Consider the following 17,095-nt stretch of genomic DNA (forward strand, 5'->3'; position numbering starts at 1 on the left):
CAAACTTATAATTGGCTAAGGGGAGAAAAAGAGGTGGTGTTTCAGATACGGGGCAAATCAAGGGCTTCCTTTTTTTATATTAATTTGAATCATGGTCCTCAAATTAGAATGTTTAAGAAACATTGCTTTTTAAATTGTCTTTAAGTTGAATAAATATTGACTTCAAGATACCATCCCCTGCACTGGCAAGAAATTCAAGCTCAGAAGTTAGAGTCCTCTCCTCTCCTCCTCCCCTTTTCCTTCTGGCTCTCCTTCCAAAAGTTGCCCCAGCATAGGGTAGTGCTAGGAAAATGGGACCACTAGTGTTCTGTCCCAACCTCCAGTTGGCACCATCTGTGTCCTCCAGCCAAGCCCACAGAAGCCTCTTGAAGGCCACCTGCTTACTGTTTACAGGATGCTCTGCCAGAGCAAGAAAGACACGTCACACTGTGCAGCTGTCCCTTTGTGGTTTTTCCATTCCTTTCCGGCATTTCCACTCTTCTGGTTACTGTTATTGCATTAAAAACTGCCCCCACACCGTGGTTTAAAGCAATGTCAATCATTTATCTTGCTCTGGGGAGGAAATGGGCTCAGCTAGGCGGTTCTTACTCAGAGTTTTTCAGGAAGTTGCATCAGATAGTGGCGGGCTGGCGACATCCTGAAGGCTTCTTACTTACGTATCTGGGATCCGGATTGGGCCTGTTCAAAAAGCTGGGAGGCAGAACAGCTGGAGTTTCTCAGGCATCTCTCCTCTCTGTGGTCTCTCTACACGATCTTTCCACATGGCCTCTTCACAGTAGTCAGGCTTCTAACAAGGCTGGTAAAGGCTCCCAAAGGAGATATCCCAAGAGAAACCAGCAGAAGCGGCCTGGTTTCCTGCCTTAGAAGTCACTCGGGTTCACCTCCGTCACATTCTGCTCCTCGAGGCGCTCACAAATGCCAGCCCAGTTTCAAGTGAAGAGTGTCAAAGGGTTTGCACTTTTCAAAGGATTTGTTTTAAAAACCACCAGACCCACCGAGCAGAATACTGGCCCTATTTCTCTGAGGTCCCACTGTCATCTTAACACTTGCCCAGTTTAGAGAAACCTCACCATTCTCCTTTCCTTCTAAAGTGGTTTTCTTCTTCCAGTCTCACCTGGGACACCTAGCATCATTTTTACAATGGCTTCAGGCCAGGGATGGCAGACGAGAAAAAAGGAATCCAAAGATTTATACCCATAAGTATAGACACTGGTATAAACACTAGAATAAAGAAATAATGCTTCACCATAAAAAAATAAAACAAACAAACAAAAAAGATAAATGGCAACTAACACTGGACTTCATTTCTGAAGACCACAGGGAGTGGGAGGGACGGGGGCAACCTGTCCAAAGGGGTAGCTGCTCTTCTGCTCTAGCCAGTTGTTGCCATGAGGGATATTTCACCAGCCACGCCAGGTTTTCTAGGAAAGTCAGAAATCTCAATTTTTGTGTGAAATATCCTGATAGTGAAATGCTAGCTGCTAAGTCAAATGCCTTCAAAAACACATTTGGGTCAAACAAAATATGTTACTGGCCATATTCAGCTTCTAGAGGTCAGTTTGTAACCCCTGTCTTCGATTTCAATATAGGTAGAAAGAAAAGTTGATTTGAGGCTACTTCTGACTTCTGCTCCTTCAAAAACCCCAAGTCAAGGAAGTATGAAGGGACCCATCTACACACAAGTAATGAAAACATGAGAATCTACAGGGAGAAAAATACAAATTGGCACTTCAGTAAAGTACCCTAGCACACGGTATGTATACCAGGAGTCAGCAAACTATAGTCCACTGGCTATATGTGGCCTGCTGTCTAGCCTTTGTAAATAAAGTTTTATTGGAACACAGGCACACTTATTAGTTTATGCATCGCCTGTGGCTTCTCTCATGCTACAGTGTAGGAGTTGAAAAGTTGCAACAAACTGTCCAGCCCACAAAGACTAAAATATTTATCATATGGCCCCTTTACAGAAAAACTTTTCTGACTCCTGCACAGTATCACTGAGGCTGGGAATCACAGTAATTTAAAACTAAAGGCTCTTAAATCTATTTGCTAACTTTGCAGCCACAGTGTCGATATTTCCGTCTTAAGGTAAAGGCTGAAGTTTCTCTGGATTTCTGGTAGCAATTAAGTTTTCCTGTTGAGCTTGGTCTGTAATTAGCAAGTGTAATAAACCCTGACTGCTTTTCCCTGTGACATGATAGTTAAAGCCTGTAACTCAGCAGTTTTATTCTAGTCAAGTGGAAGAACAGAACACACCACAGGCTATGCTTCCCATCCTCTTCCATGGCACCTTTATTTAAAATTCAATGACAGTGTGTCACTTTAGACCATGACTCTGCCTTGTCAAGGGCAGAAAGCTTAGAATGAGGATATAATCTGAAGTCTTCAGGTGTGTTTAAAGAGACTCAAATATTTTCTAAGAAAAAATCGGTTGATACTTCTAAGAAAAAAATATGAAATTCCTTTCTTAAATTTTTTTACAAAATCAAAAAGCCTACCAGTACTTGATATGATAGAAACAGTTTTTGACAAATGGGTGCTGGTTTCCTCCCAAAGTGTACAATTCAGAAAGAAGTTAATAAGCTGGTGAGGTCTACAAACACTCCAAATTTTTGCCCCAAAACATCATCATTGCTATAGTTTGTACTTGGATCCTGTGCTTCACTAACTACATAACAAAATGAAATAAAATGAACTCTAGCACTACCTGTTCAAGACCAAGATAGCATAATACACTCTCCTTATTCCTCCCATTATGTTCAGCTGAAAATCCTGCACATTATATAGAAAGAAAACATAACTAGATGTTGAAAGGTGGGGAGAAGAAGGTGGACCAGTTAAGAAACCTTGGGACCCAAGGAATGACATGGTGGTCAATGGAGGCCCAGTGGGAAACCTAGATGTCCACTTCCACCTGGGGGTGACAGGCAAGACCCCCCTTCACCTGCTGGTCTTGTATCAAAGGAGGCCTGCTAAAATAGAAGACTTAAGTAACATCAGATTTCCTATCAAAATACTCAAGATGTCCAGGGTACAAATGAAACTCAGTCATCACACCAAGAACCAGGAAAATCTAAACTTGGACAAGAAAAGACAATCAACAGATGCCAACACCAACATAATCATTGTGCTGATGTAAAATTGCAAAGATTATCCAACAAGAATTTTAAAGTAATCATCATAAAAATGTTTCTATAAGCAATTACAATCATCCTTGAAATAAACTAAAAAGCAGAAAGTTTCAGCAAAGAAATAGAAAATATTAAAGAAGAACCAAATAAACACTTTAGAACCATACAAGAGACAAAATAGAAAACTCAATGGATGAGCTCAGTAGCAGAATAGACAGAAGACAAAAACCAGTGACCCTGAAGGTAGAACAACAGAAATGATCCAATCTGGAGAACAGAGAGAACACAGACTGAATAAAAATGAGGGAATTCCCCGGCAGTCCAGTGGTTAGGACTCTGTGCCCTCACTGCCTCACTGTCGGCGTCCCAGGTTCAACCCCTGGTCAGGGAACTAAGATCCCACAAGCCACATGGCCAAAAAAAAAAGAACCAGTCCTGAAGGACCTGTGGAACTACAGCAAAAGATCTAACATTTGTGTCATTGCAGTCCCAGGATAGGAGAAAGAGGATGGAGCTAAAAAATTAATCCCAAATTTGCCAAAAGACATACACCCACAGATCCAAGAAGCAGGGTGATCCTCAAACAGAATCAACCCAAAGAAATCCATTCCAAGATGATTATAATCAACCTCAGAAAAACAAAGAAAAAAATCTTGAGATCAGCAAAAGGGAGAAGACAACTTATCTAGAAGATTAAGACAATTCAAATACTATGGATTTCTCATCAGAAACAATGGGGGCCAGAGGAAGCAACACATTTTTCATATGCTTAAAAGAAAAGAACTGTCAACTTTAAATTCTGTATTCAGCAAAATTACCTTTCAGGAATAAAGGGGAAATAAAGACATTTTCAGATGAAGGAAAGCTAAGAGAATTTGTCACCAGCCGACCTCCTATATAAGGGAGATCCTGAAAAAGAAAGGAAGTGATTAAAGAAGGAATTTTGGAAATTCAGGAAGGAAGAAACAAAAATATGGGTAAATACAATACATTCTTCTCTTCTTGGGTTTTCTAAATTACATTTGAGAGTTGAAGTCAAAAGTTTAACATGTGTGATTTCATTCTCAACATATCTACATATACATTATAAATATGTAAGGTAATTATATTATGAACAGAGGAGTGTAAAGGACTTTAAGGACTTCACTCAAACTGGTCTGAATCTTGATAGCAGTGGTGGTTACACAAATTTACACATATGATAAAATGGCATAGAACTATCTGATATGATACACATATCAAAAACACAAGAAATAACAAGAGCTGGCAAGGATGTGGAGAAAAGGGAACACTTGTATGCTGTTGATGGGAATATAAATTGGTGCAGCCGCTATGGGAAAAGGATGGAGATTCCTCAAAAAGACTAAAAATAGAACTACCGTAAGATCCAGTAATCCCACTTCTGGGTACGTATCCAAAGGAAATGAAATCACTCTCTCAAAGAGATATCTGCACCCCCATGTTGACGGGAGCATTATTCACAATAGCCATGATAAAGAAACAACCAAAGTGTCTGTCAATGGATGAATGAATAAACACACACATATATATATACACACACACACACACACACATACATACACACGCACAATGGAATATTACTCAGCTATAATACAGAAGGAAATCCTACCATCTGCAACACATGGATGAACCTTGAGGGCATTACGTTAAGCGAAATAAGGCAGACAGAGAATGACAAATGCCGCGGGATATCACTTATACGTGGACTCTAGAAAAACGTGTGGAAACAGAGAGTACACTGGTGGTTGCCAAGGGATGGAGGGTGGGAGAAATGGGAAGATGTTGGTCAAAGGATGCAAACTTCCAGTTACAAGGAGTACGTTCTGGAGATCTAATGCGTGGGGGCTCTAGTTAACAATACTGTATTGTATACTTGGAAGTTGCAAAGAGAGGAGTTCTTCAATGTTCTCATCACACACACACACACACACACGCATAGTAACTATGTGAGGTGACTGATGTGCTAACTAACCTTATCGTGGTAGTCACTCACAACATAGACATATCAAATCATCACCTTGAACACCTTAAATTTACAAAACGTTACATGTCAATTATATCTGAAGGAAGCTGGGGGTGGGGGAAGAACTACACACACACACACATGCATTGTTCCAATATCAATACCAATCTCCTGCTTTTGATATTATATTATAGTTACATAAGTTGTAATCATTGGAGGAAACTGGGTGAGGATACACAGGACCTCTCTGTATTATCTTTGCAAGTTTCTATATTATCTTTTGCAAGAACTGTGGCAATAGCTTTCTAATTGATCTCCCTGTTCCAATCCATTCTCCTTTAATTTTTCCAAGGCTTACTTCTGTTTCTGTCTCTTGAACATTGCCCAGATGAAATGCCATCTCCTACATCTCCCTGGTTACTCTTGTGAGGACTCAAGCCACATGTTTTGTGCAGTACCAAGCACAGTTATCTGGCATTCAGTAAATTAATAAGCTGCATAGCTGTCTTCCTATTATATAGTTATTTGTGTAAAAGTCTTCTCTACCATGCCAGCTGCTGGAGAGAAAAAATCTTATACATCTTTATGACTAAAGTGACAATAATTATGGTACACACAGAAGGAGCACAGGGGTGTTTGTTGAATGAACACATGATCAATGTATTTTATTGGATGTGCCATAGGAAGGGAGGAAATTTATAGATAGACTCTTGTTTTGATCAGTTTGACGGCCATCAGCTGCTTTATAACCAAAATTTTAAGATTTAAAACTGTTCTCAGTATGTACATGCTGGATATGGTGTGGTAAAGTCAGTGTGGACATAAGGGGAAATGAGAATGAGTCTTGGAAGAAGTTTATTATTATTTCAATAAAATAAGATTTTTTTTTACTTTTGTAATTTTTTAATTTTTATTTCATATTGGACCAAAGTTGATTTACAATGTTGTGTTTGTTTCAGGTGTACAGCCAAGTTTCAGTTCTACATGTATATATGTATATATATCTGTTCTTCTTCAAATTCTTCCCCCAATTAGGTCTGAGCAGAGTTCCCTGTGCTATACAGTAGGTCCTTGTTGTTCACCTATTTTAAATATATAGTAGTGTGTATATGTCAATCCCAAACTACCAATTTATCCCTCCCCCCGGACCTTTCCCATAAGTTTTTCTTTTTCTTTTCTTTTTTTTTTTTTTTTTTGGCTGAGCCACACAGCTTGTGGGATCTTAGTTCCCCAACCAAGGATTGAACCCGGGCCCTTGGCAGTGAAAGCACGGAGTCCTAACCATTGGATCCTGAGGGAATTCCCCACAAGTTTGTTTTTTAAGTCTGTAAGTCTGCTCTGTTTTGTAAGTTCATTTATATCATTTTTATAATTCCACATATAAGCAATATCGGATGATATTTGTCTTTCTCTGTCTGACTTACTTCACTTAGTAATGACTCTATATGGGTACAAAGTTTCTGTCTGAGAGAATGAAATTGTCCTGGAAATGGAGATAATGGTTGTACAACACTGTGGATATAAACACTACCACAGATTGTATACACCCCCTGAACTGTACACTTAAAATGGTTAAAATAATCAGTTTTATGTTATGTAAATTTTACCACAATAAAAAATGACTCGAGAAAGACTCTCTTTTCCTAGGATTATCAGATTCCATCTTCTAGAAACTATGAAATTGATCTAGGGTAGGGACGAGGGGCGCTGCAGCTGCTCAACATGGAAATTGATTCAATTTCTCTGTACATTTTATTCCCTCAGCCTTTAGCGTTTTAAGTAGATTTATTTTTAGCTGAAACACCAGAAAGTAAACATTCCCATTCACCTCTCTCCCCTCCCCCACGAAGATGTTTTGTGCCATCTGGCGATGAGGTGGAAAGACTGGCTTTCCAGAGGGATTAGTCCAGGCTGTTTAAAAGTAGGAAGTTAACACAGAGGTTTTTAACCTGCAGTGACAAATGGCTCTGGGCTAGGATCAAGTTCTACAAATAGATTAAGCCTTTTTTCTTCCTAGGAATAAAACTGACCTGTCACATCCTAAACATAGACTGCTAATCACCTGGCCTATGTTTCCACCGTTATTTGAAAAGAAGAAAAAGAAAAACACTTTTTTTTTTTTTTTGCCAGACCTCAGTCATTCCTATCCACCTAATTAGTAAATTAAGCACACAATTTTTTTTTTTTTTTTGGTTCACGGGCCTCTCACCGCTGTGGCCCCTCCCGTTGCGGAGCACAGGCTCTGGACGCGCAGGCTCAGCGGCCATGGCTCACGGGCCCAGCCGCTCCGCGGCATGTGGGACCCTCCCGGACCGGGGCACGAACCCGTGTCCCCTGCATCGGCAGGCGGACTCTCAACCACTGCGCCACCAGGGAAGCCCAAGCCCACAATTTTTAATAGGAGCTTTTTATGATAAATTATCGCCTTTAAACGTGTTTATGATTTCTTAGACCAAAAAGAACAATTGCAGAAGGATACAAATATCTAAGTAAATCGGGTTCCAGAAAACTTGGACTGCAGCAGGCAACTCAATGTTCTCTCTTAAATCTTGTACGTTTCAATTTTGTGAATAAACAGAAGTTTTTAATTTGGGATTAAGTGTGATATTATGTGAACTTTCGTAACAAATATTGTTGAGTTTGTTAAAGAGAGTCCTTGGCAAACCTAATCAAGCACTTCATTTCTCCAGTAGGGCCTGGCCTTACAGATGTTCTAATACCACAGCAGAACGACCAGCCTTCTCAAGGAACCTCAAGTTAGAGCGGCAGCCAAAGCTCCATATTTCTCTACGCCTTTTTAGATAAGAGAAGCTTTCCTATCATTCCTACCATTTGATTTTGTTCACTTGATTCATTTCCCTGTAAAGTGGACGTCTTCACAATTCTCTGGGCAAAATGTCTATGAGAGCTGGAAGGACAGTTGACACTTCATTTGATCAAAGAGACACCGAACAACAATAATAGTTCTTTTATTTTATTTACATCCTATTTGTCCCAGAATGGATTTAAGGTAGTTGCAGTAATAATAGAAGTGCTATTTATTAAGTACTCACTGTGTTTCAGTGGCGAACTGGGCATTTTTATGTGGATGCTAAGAGCACAGAGTCTGAGGCCACAGCTAGTTCAAATCCCAGTTCCACTACTTACTAGCTCTGTGACCTCCCACAAGGTCCTTCTCTCTTAGCCTCTCTATCTGAAAAATCGGGGGAATTATGGTTCCCAGCTCTCAGGGTTATGGTAAAGTTTCACTGAAATACTATAGCTAATTTAACACAAGTCCTGACACGTAGAAGGCTCTAAGTAAAGGTAATTTTTCATTTAGAAAGTACTCAGTAAAAGTGATCATTAATTTAATCTTCGTAACTTCAAAACACATAGTGTTCTTCAGTAGGACACAGGCTTAGCGAGACTAAGCAATTTGCCCTAAATAGGCAAGGATGGAATCCACAGTCGTCTGCCCGCAAAGCCCATGATTCTTTCCTCACTCCTTCGATTCCATTTATTCTGTTAATTTTATTGTAATAGCAGTGCTCATACAAACTGTATTATTGGAGGTGAAAAAACACACCCTAACATGGGCTCATTAGTTTTCCTTTAGCTTTCTTTTCCAGGAATTCTCTTCTTCCTCTACCTTTGGTGAAGCAAAGATTCTGACAGCTGAATCACAAAATTGCCAAAACTGGGACTGGTCTGGCTGAGAGATGGAAAAGCTGCAGGTTCCGGAAGGGGACCCAGGCCTCAAAGGCCTACACCAATTGCCCGAGCTCGATGAATTCTCAGAGCTCATCAGCCCAAACATGGACAGAACGGGGCGTTCCATGTGGCCACTGGCTTGAGTGATGGTCCATCAAACTGGAGCTCTTCAAGCACACACCAGTGACAGCTGCAAACTGCTAGTGCACTCAGGGCATTTGATTACGTGATATCATCCAACAATGAGGACACGGGAGATGGATGACTGCTGCCCCTGAAAGGACATTTCCAAGCCTGGAACATTTACTCATGTCCATCTTCTTCATCCTTATCACCTTCTTTAATTGAGCTTACTTTTTTTTTTTTTTTTTTTTTTTTGCGGTACGCGGGCCTCTCACTGTTGTGGCCTCTCCCGTCGTGGAGCACAGGCTCCACAGCCATGGCTCACGGGCCCAGCCGCTCCGCGGCATGTGGGATCTTCCCGGACCGGGGCACGAACCCGTGTCCCCTGCATCGACAGGCGGACTCCCAACCACTGCGCCACCAGGGAAGCCCAACTGAGCTTACTGCATACCTTGTACATGTCCCGTTTCACTCTTTCTTTAGACAGATGGCCTGGGCAAGATTTCTTTCTCTTCGTCCTCTTCATCCTCACCTTCTGCCCTTCCTCTTCTTTTATCATCATCATCATCACCATCGTCATCAGTTGGTTTTCCCTTGCCTCCCTAAGTTCACCATTTCTACTTGGAAGTTACTCTGAATATTCCCTAAATCTTCCTTAAAAAATCATTTTCCATTCAGCAAGGAAGACTGCAAATCCACGTCTGCTACTCTTACTGTTCGGAGCAGGCTGTCCAATCTTATTATTTTTTTTAATGACACCTGTTGCCTGATAAAAATGTATTTTCCTAGCTAGTACATGATTCCCCCCACTTCTCTCATGCTGCCTGATTGAAAACCCCCATTTTATTTTTATAGCTTTGGCTGTCATCTTTGTAAATTACAAACCCAGCTTCATGAGACATCACTGCCGCTGGGAATTCATTTCAAACTGATATTTTTGGTGTGACCACGTGTGGCCCTATTTGTTCACTGAAACCTGCAGGAATGGGAATGTGGGCATTTTAAAATCTCACCAGGCTTTCATCTCCGTTGCTGGGCTGTCCCTTTGGTGACACGGACCATTATTTTCCCCTCACTCACTCAGCCTCTCTGATTTCCTTTCCACAACCCTACACTTTTCTCATCAGCTTGTTGTGAGCTCTGACACATCCCAAGTAAGTTATTTATTTTGACAGTTGTGTGTGTAATCCATCTAATGTGGGATGAACCTATGAGTCAGATAACCGTTTATTTTAGTCCTGGGAAACAACTTCATTACCATGTGAGATGTACTTTCAACACTCCATCCTACCAAGTAATAAATGATATTGTGTAACATATTTGTGGCAATTACCTTTGGAAATGAAGACTCCCTCTGGTGCTATTGCTAGAATGTGAGGTGAGACCCTTTTTCTTGTCCAGGGTTTCTGTTCAAGACCAGCCAGCATGCAGTGCGAGCACAGAACGTCTGCGGACGGGGAATGACCTGTCCACCCTGCTGCCCGGCAGCCCTACAGTCCTCACCCACTTTGGACTCAGCCCTGCCCTAGACGTGGAGACCAATCCTGACCCTGGTTAGAGGGAATTTAAAGATCCTTAGACCAGGAGCCCCACTACTCTTCATTGGTCAGCCTTTATTTGGTTCCATTGTGGCTGTAAATCCTTATTCATATAACTGGACCATCCACATGTCCATGGTAAAGAGTTCTGTGTCTCCTTTCTGCTGCCTGTTCCACTGAGCACCATGTAGGTGTCTCCATGCACCCAGTTTCCAAGTGCTGGCTCTTTCTTGTGGGTATGTTTGTTATTCCTTCAGAGAACCCCTGAGGGTCCCTCCCTGTGGGAGACACTCGTATAACCTGGCTTCCTCCTTTACCCCACGGCCCCTAAATACGGTTTGGCCCTCTGCCCCCATGCAAGTCCACTCCCAGCCACCTACACCTCTGGACAGCCAGAGGGTTCCCAGCAAGCTAGCCAGCCTTACCGGCGTCAGGGCTTCTCGCTGTACTGGATGTTGCAGATACCACCGCCCCCCTTCCTGAACTCTCCATCTCTCAAGTCCATTCTCTCTCTTCCACACCTTTCTCTAGACCCCTACAACATCACACACAGTAACTTGTAAACGGGGTAGCATCGCCCATCCCTTACTTATGGGATGAATTTCTTAGACACTCCTGAGTGCAGAGGGTTAGCACTTAGTGAATTCTACTCGAGAGCGGAGACAATTCAGCTTTCTCCAAAGGACAATCTCTTCTCCCCATCTCCATCTTTTTTTATAGTCAAGGGGTGAGGGGCTGCTGGGATGGCCTCTCTGTATAAGAGCTGCAATAAGGGGGCTGTCAGCCCTTCCCTAAATTCAGAATGTGTAGCACTGTGTGCCTCACTCTTCATCTGTGGATGAATATCAACAACTCCAGGGAAAAAGGAAAAGATCCCAATGAGCATTTTACACTTTCATCTAACAATGATTATTTATTGAATGCCTACCATGTGCCAAGCGTGTTATTTTATTTAAACCTCACTACAATTCTGTAGTATTTCACCTATTTTAGGAATGAAGACACAGATTCTCTGAGATAACTGAACTTGTCCTAGGTCAAACAGCTAATAGAGGATATACTTTCATTCATTCTTTCAATATCCATTTGAGCAGGTGGTATGTTCTTAGAAATACTCTGGGTGCTGATGATACAACAGAAACACAAACAGTGTCACTTGCGTCTTCTTCCCCCATTACTGTGTAAACTGTTCCAAGGGAGGGGGTGTGTCTCAACCTCTATAACCCCAGTGACTAACACAATGCATACACTAAGAGCTCAATAATCACTTGCAAATTGAACCAGTCCCTCTCCGATCATCCCCAGGATCATTCTCAACCGGTAGCCATTCTGCTCTGCAGGGTACACTTGGCCGTGTCTGGAGACATTTTTGTTTGTCATGACTGGCGTCTATTGGGCAGAAGCCAGGGATGCCACAAAACATCGTATAGTGCACAGGACACCTCTGACAAACACATACCCTCACAGCAAAGAATTATCCAGACTCAAATGTCAATAGTTCCAAAAGTGAGAAGCCCGGCTCTACTGGCCCCTTCCATTCTATGGCCTGCTAGCCACCAGCTCATCCCTGCTTTAGCCAGTTACATAGTTCTTACAATGGATCCATTAGCAGTTGTGTGAGAGTGAAGACCAGAAAACTACAGTAACTTGATAATTGTGTTCCCATTTGAGCCACAACTAACCCAGCCAATAAATGCGATCCGCTAGTGAACTTCCTTTTCTGAAGCTGCGACTTTTCTATTTTCCATGAAGTTTTATTTCTTGAAAATTGGTCATGGACTTGACTAAACCAGAATTTATTGATGAATAGAGCAGATATCAATTGATATGACGGCTAAGCTTCTGAAAATCCTCCTTTTCTTGGATTATTCCCAATACACAGAGGTGGGCTCCCAATGGCTGTACCCACCTCTTGGCCATAGTTGGCAGACATCTGAACTAATCGGAGCCTTTCCTGCATTTTCAACCTTGATTAGAGAAACACAGAGTCTGGAGGTCTTGGAAACTGAGCTCAGAGGCTCAAGGAACTGCCCATGTATCGGACTCTCCAGAAGCTAGACCTTCAGCTTATCTTCAATTCTATAAGCATTCCTAATCATTCTAATCCCCGCACTTCTGGCTTAACTAAGCAAAATCTATGCCTCTTGCTTGTCACCAAAACAACAGTAAAGAATATAAAACACAACAGTACACCATGACCTACTTTCAGAAAAGACCTAAAGCAGTTTACAAGAAAAGCATTGGCATAATTAGACCAAAAGCTACTAACAGAAAGTAAAAGACAGGGACTTGCCTGGTGGCACAGTGGTTGAGACTCTGAGCTCCCAATGCAGGGGCCCGGGTTCGATCCCTGGTCAGGGAACTAGATCCCACGTGCATGCTGCAACTAAGAGTTCCCATGCCACAACTAAGGAGCCAGTGAGTCACAACTGGGGAGCCCACCTGCCACAACGAAGGAGCTGGCGAGCCGCAACTAAGAAGCCTGCCACCCTCAACTAAGGAGCACATGTGCTGCAACTAAGACCCAGAGCAACTAACTCACTAACTAAATAAATAGAAAGTAAAAGATAAAAAACAATAAATTTGAAAGTAAGCAAATCATTTCTTTGTTTCCTCCTTCTCCACAAACACCACCCCCTCCCCAAGAAACACACACATGATCTGCACCTTCTCTTTTCCCTCCTGAGTCAAATAATATGACAATACTATGTTCTAGGTCACTAGTGTTCAACAGTTGGCGCACTATAATACACTTCAGAGTATTTTGTGAATCTCCATCCCCCATCTCCCCTTCCCAGGACATTCTGATTCAATAGTACCAGTGAAAGGTCATCCATAATTTTCAAGAGCTGCACAGATGATTTTTACATGCAGCCAGGATGAAGAGTCACTGTAGGCTAGTACGTTTTGCAGAGTCACGCATTTTAAGGACCCAATGAAATCGAAGGACTCTCCAGAGAAATGTACGTGTATCTTTTATTCTGTTTTTAATATCAGGAAGTACCCAAATGGTGTCAAGCCCGTCCATGAACGTTTGGTTAAGAACCCTGTTTCTATACACTGTTAGGCAATGGAGGTGGGGTGGTAAGAAGACATTAAAAATAAAACTGGCTCCCTGCCCTAGAACAGCTCACTTTAGTAAAAGTCACGATCTAAGAAGCAATCATTTTTCTCTGGCCCACTCAATATCTTTCAGCTTTCTTCTAACTATACTACAGTCTTCCAGATCTTTCTCTCATGCTAAGTATAAATAACAGTTTTACCTATCTTAGAAATGACTATAGTTTAGAGGGGATCCAACTTTTTGGCTTTGAGTTCTTTTTGTGCTTAATCACTTTTTTAACTATGTATATGTTTACTCATTTATTTATCACTGGGTTAACATATATGAATTGCCTACTCATTTCCAAGAACTTGCTTTATACGTGTGCTTAGGTCTGCTGCATTTGTATAAACTCCTGGAAGGTACAGTTTGTCGAACAAACGCCTCAGGCAGCGAATGTGATAAACTCTTGATAAGCTGGGATAAGTCTTCTGATTCTTAGTGCAAGTTCCACCTCCAAGGTAAAGGCCAGTGGTGGCAACTGGACACTCACTGGCCCTGAAACCTTCGGTATCTCTGATATAATGGAAATAGCACAGGATGAAAAGTCAGAACACCCGGGTTCCAGGTCCAGCTCAGTCTTTTCCCAGCTGCGTGGATTCTGAATGAGCTTCCGAACTGTGTCATTAGGCAATGACAAAGATCACGTCCCTAATGAGTGATGCTCAGATTCACTGAGACCGAAAATAAATGAAAAAGCCTTTTATCAATTATAAATTACTATACGGATGGTACTACTGGGGGCAACCTGGCATAAAGGAAAGAGGATGGGTGTGACGTTAGACAAGCCTGGTTTCAAATCTGATGTCTGTCATTTCATAACAATCTGATCCTAGGGAAGTCACCCAACCTCTGTGCGCCTAATTTTTTCTTCTGTAAAATGGAATTGCTGATGTTATAAGACTATTGTGAGGATTATATGTAAAATGCTTAGCACAGAGTTTGTCTCATAGTAGGCACTCAAAATATATTAGTTCTTACTATAACTATTAATTGCTAATATTAGTTCTTTAGTAGTTGAGATGGGTTTATATCAATCTAGTTATATTCACTTGGCCCACGTCTCAAGGATACATGTCACGTGGAACATACTGACAAAGAATGATCAGTTAGGTGAGCCCTTGGTCACCCTGAAATTGGCCCAGGAAATTTAACACTCATCCTGGCCTCATTAGTTCAGGGATCAAATGATGTACTTGACTTCGGAGTGACTTCTGCTAGGCCTAATGTAGTCAAAACAAAAGATAAAGAAGAGGGGAAAGGTGACTGGCCTAATAAAGTCTGTTTCCTTACAAAGAGGCCCAGTTGAAGACTAATTTAAAATAGTGATATTATGGTGTCTTTTTATATAACTTTAAACAATTCTTAGAGCTTAAGTGGTCATAAAAACTCCATTTCAAAAAATAATTGTATTTTTTTTAAATAGTGGCTTGTGGTTTCAGAGAGCTGCTTATCCTCTCCTCCAAAAGGGTTTAAAACCTAATGTCAAAACAACTGGCAATTACCTTGGACACTGATGTCAATCCCTCAGGCAATGAAACTTCTAATATTCCATTAGGAAATAAAGATCACTGTGACATCTGACCACTTGTACCTTAGAGTCGTTCGGAAACCTGATTTTTTGTAACAAGCGTGAATCCATGATAAACATGTTGTACAGCTGAAGCAGAGCTCTGACGACTCATTTAAACAACTGCCCTTGGTGTTGCTAACCTTTCAGGACTGCTGGAACAAAAGCATTCACTGATCACCAACCGTGTACTCAGCCACTGTGACCACCCTGCGTAAAATAATGAAAAGATGTACACGGGCCATGGCTTCAGGGTTTTACGGTCTCAGTTTTTAACTGAGGTACAGCTAAATGAACTTCCTGAGACCCGACATAAGGCTGGCATTGAAGGACCACATAAGACACGGTGAGCCTGAACTGATTTGTAAGCATCTAGGTTTCCTCGAAAGCTCATTCAGTGCCTCCTTCACTGAAGGTCTTACAACCATTCACCCTCTAAGAAAGGAATGGTTTCGTCACAAAACATGGTGCTGAAGTTGACCTTAAGAGCAATGTCAATCTCTTAGAGAGACAGAACAGGAAGATGCCCACTTCGACGAAGACAGAAAAACGTACGCACTTCCAGACATTTTTTCCTAACCACCTCACGGTGCCTGACACTGTAACCACTGAGTTACTTCCTTCAAACTCAACTTTTTCTACAAGATGACTGACACACGTAGTGCAATCCATTTATGCTCTTCATCCAATCTGAGAGCTCCCTTTGCCTGTTATTTGGCAAAGAATGGAACACTTCAGTGGAATTATCCATGGGACAAGCTAGAATTTTTCATGCTGGTTGGGAAGGGCAGGTGTAAGTACTAAGTTTCAGAAGATCTTGAGGGCAGAGGATGTGTGGGGACAGGCACGGAGGACAAGCCACACCTTCCTCATAGGTGGGCAGACCCTGCTAGAGACATCATCCATCTAGGGCCAGCACATGGAAAGCATCCTCATTCACAGCTCTGCAGAAGACACTGATTCTCAATCCGAGAGCTCCTTCCAGCTAAATCCAGATGAAGTTTCGAAACCCCTTCTCCACCCACCCAGGAGATCACTGCAATCCATCTGAACTGATAAGAGGGGAGAAAAGCCAGTTGTCTTCCAAGATCCTCTTCTTCTCTTTCTCCTTCCGCTAGCTTTCTCAAGAAAAACAGTGTATTTCCTGTTTGAAAAACATTTTGAGAAGAAGATGGAATAGAAATTGGAGGATGTTTCCATTTTTAAGGACTCTGGTAAATGATTTGTTTTTGGAAATTTCTTCCTGGGATTTCTATCATTTTCCTCCCACCTTACCTCTCTCCTGTGTCCATTTTGGAGAAAAGCACCTTGTTTATCTCTGGGAGACAGTAATGCAGAAACCGTAACTGAGCAGACTTCCCCTTGAGGATCAAAATATTTGTGTTAAATGAAATGAGAAATCTGCTAAGTGGCGGTATGAATCCCCCAGGGAAGGATATTTTGTAAATTTGAAAAATTCCTACTGAAATTCTTCTCTTGCCAAGAGAAGAGGAATGATTTCTATTAAAATTACTTCATGTCTGAATTACTCTCTGCCCCTCGGGAACATATAACATTACAGCTTTTATACTCAGTAATTTAGAAGGACAGGGGATACCTTATTTGAAAAGCACGCAGGCTTAACACGAAATGTTGGGTATTAAGTATTTTTACCACAAAAGTCTCCTTTTGACAATTTTGCATTTAAACTATTCAAATTAAAGCTCATTTGCAGACCTGGTTTCTGTGATTCTCTGTATAAGTCTTTGTAACTTCCTACCCTTATTTCACCATTCCCTGAAGCTGCAGAGAAAATTCTTTGCCTTGGTGTGCAAGAGTTGCACCTTTTATAGAAAACAGAATGGATGGTATCACATTCATAGAGCAGTTGATTGCTCTGAAGCCAGTAAAATAAGTAAATTTTATTAAAATATGTGTACATATGAATAGGTGAGCTCGGAGCAAAGGCTTTGG

Source organism: Pseudorca crassidens, chromosome 16, assembly GCF_039906515.1.
Source record: "Pseudorca crassidens isolate mPseCra1 chromosome 16, mPseCra1.hap1, whole genome shotgun sequence".
Classification (NCBI taxonomy): Eukaryota; Metazoa; Chordata; class Mammalia; order Artiodactyla; family Delphinidae; genus Pseudorca; species Pseudorca crassidens.